This window comes from Octodon degus, unplaced genomic scaffold (assembly GCF_000260255.1).
Source record: "Octodon degus isolate 3935 unplaced genomic scaffold, OctDeg1.0 scaffold00170, whole genome shotgun sequence".
Taxonomy (NCBI): Eukaryota; Metazoa; Chordata; class Mammalia; order Rodentia; family Octodontidae; genus Octodon; species Octodon degus.
In genome coordinates this window covers 4875378-4878156 of record NW_004524746.1, presented here as the reverse complement: position 1 = coordinate 4878156, position 2779 = coordinate 4875378, and the positions used below count along the sequence as shown (strand labels likewise).

Here is a 2779-nt window from a genome sequence, read left to right as displayed (position 1 = left end):
TTTTTGCAGAATGAGGGATTGAACTCAGGTCCTTTCGCTTGCCAGGCAAGTGCTTATTCCACTGAGCTATCTCCCTGGCTTGAGGAACAGCAAAGGCATAGAGTTCTGAGCACAGGTATTTGTTTTAGGCAAGCGGGGCCAAAAGGTGATGCTTTGGCTGAATAATTAAATTTTATCTGATTGTCCCCTACGGTGCACCCTCCCTCCCAGGTCCCTCCAGGTACCTTTCTGCTCAAACTGGCAAGATGTCTAGTTTTCTAGACATTTTTGGCTCCGGGGGATCAGCAAGCTTTCACCTCCTGCATCAACTCAAGCAGACCTTGACCTGTTGAGTGTTGCACAGAACTCACACCACTGGGTCGGATGGCCATGATTTCTATGCTTTATTTAAGCTTCTCCTTCTTCATTTAGTCTCAGGAGTCTGCTGCACACAGTTTCAGGTGGTTTTTCATTTGAAAAAGCTTAAAGCCAGGACAATAGATTTTATGAAATTCAGAAAGGCATAATAAAGAGGACATACTTCAAAGGACCAGAGGAGTCTGCAGCAATACTCAGGGGCTTTCTTCCCCTGCGGGAGTTGTCTGTAATTGCTAATTTCTAGGCTGTAGCAATTCTAATGTTACAAATTACTTTTCTAAATAGAGAGATAACAGCAGGCTTCTATTGGAATGGAAAATTCGATTCTAAATGAAGCCATTACTAGTAATGACAAGATGAACACTGAGGTATTTAAACATGAACCTTTCCGAAGTTGGTGTGGAAATCTATTCAAAACCCCAATCACCAAACTTGGGATCACTTGCCATGTCTTCTGGTGCACAGGGCAGGCAAGAGCTATGTTCCAGCTGGAGCCAGTTATTGCAGAGACTGTGGGGAAAGGTGGTGAACTCCTCCCACCTCTATGGCTGGAATCTGTTCAATGGTCTTACTCAATCAAGATCATGGCAAGATTTATTTAGATTTCTTTATCTTCTCAAAGCTCCTCTGGAGTGCTTTTACCAAAAACTGGCTCACTTTTTAGATTGATTTAAAGTTGTGAGTCATACGAAAGTCGCTACTAAAACCTATGCTTTACTTTGAGCAATAGTAGCATTTATAAATATCAATAAGGATTGACTTTCTGGAGTAAAAAGGGGAAGGAAATATGAAAATTTATTCTGAGCCAGTGTAATGTCAACTGTAGAACAAGAAAAATAACTTTTTTTTTCAAAATTCAAATATTTATTTATTTATTTATTTATTGCAGTAGTCATAGATTTTTATTAAATGAAGGACACTCCAGGTTATCTCAAAGGTAAGTGTTAAGAACTGCTAACAATCACGCCAGAGGAGAGCAAACACTTCTGTGTGCATGAAAAGGCAAAATACAACCTTAAGGGTCAGGCTCTCCTCCGGCTCAAGTCTGTCCTCTCAGGAGGCTTTTTCACTTGGCTGTGTCACCAGTGCCATCAGGAAATGGTCTGCAAGAGCTAGTTCAACATGGCCAACAGTTCTTCCAGTTCTGGATGAGCTTGAACCTTCCCTGAAGTCCCCTTCAGTGCTCTCCCGCACTGACAACCTGACTTCTTCAGGAAGATTGCTCTGGAGTATTTCCAAGAAAATCTCTGCAAATGTAGCCCTCAGACCGCTGCTCTGAGCTACTTGCTCATGGTGGTAAGGACTGAGTCCAGGAACATTCTGGTGCCTTGGTCCTGCATGCAGAACACTTCCATGGATTTGGTGGGCATTGAACAACTTTTCTCAACTTGATGGAGACAGTTGCAGAGATTGTGTATTACTGAGAATAACTTTCTGTCAGGATCATACCCTGCACAGTCAGGCGAGTGCGTAAAACCCTGTTTTCATTATCTGTCCCCAAGTTAATTTGTCTCACTTTCACTTTTGCCCTCTTCTTGGGCTCTTGCGACATAATCAGGTGCTTGCATCTTCCAATGCCATGAGTGGGCTTTGTCTTGTACTGCTGACTGGTACTCAGCAGAATGCCACGTGTACAATAAATAGAATTCTCTCCCCAAGTTCTGAATCTTAGCAATGAAAAGGCTTCCTTTAAAATGGTATTGTTCTGCAGGCTCAGCACCTTTCCCAAGGTTCTGCTCATTTTTTCCCGCTGCAGTCTCTAGTTGTGAAAACCGAAGATACACTCCCACAGCTGTGACCTGTGAGCCTCTGAAAATGCTGATGGTCAAAATTCAAATATTTAAAAGATATTTTTTGTAAATTGCATTTATTAATAGTAATGATTTGCAATTTTGAATTATTACCCTCATTTTCGTATGCACTCCATGCCACAGATGTGTTTGTTTTTATAAGTTGTAGCATCTAATGTACTTGAAAGAGTTTGTTCTCTTAGATGAATTCCTAGTTTATTGCATCATTCATACATGATTTCCAGTCTCCCATGACCAGGTTTTGAAACAACATTCTATATAGCTACATATCATCAGACAAATACATTTGTGTCCCGTCATTCATTTCTTGAGGGTTCATTCTTTAAAACTGTTAATTGGTAATACTTTATGTACTCTATTATATAATCAAACCTTCACCATAATATTTTGATAGTAAGATGAATTTTAATGTGATTTGCTTGACCAATGTATTTACCAAGTAGCTGTCACTGAGATCTAGAAGTGTAGTTATAGCATAGATATATTTGAATTATTACTAGTATTTTTATATCTGATGCAGTTTATCCTTTCATTGTGTGAAGAGTGTACCAGTTGTACTTTTTCCATTTAGCTGCTGAGTCACCTACACTTATCAAAATCATCCTAATTTC

General features: G+C 39.9%; 1 pseudogene; it reads right to left on the bottom strand.

Moving 5' to 3' along the window:
* Positions 1–1469: 1469 nt before the first annotated feature.
* LOC101574456 lies at positions 1470–2098 on the bottom strand (annotated as a pseudogene).
* Between the last annotated feature and the right edge of the window lie 681 nt (positions 2099–2779).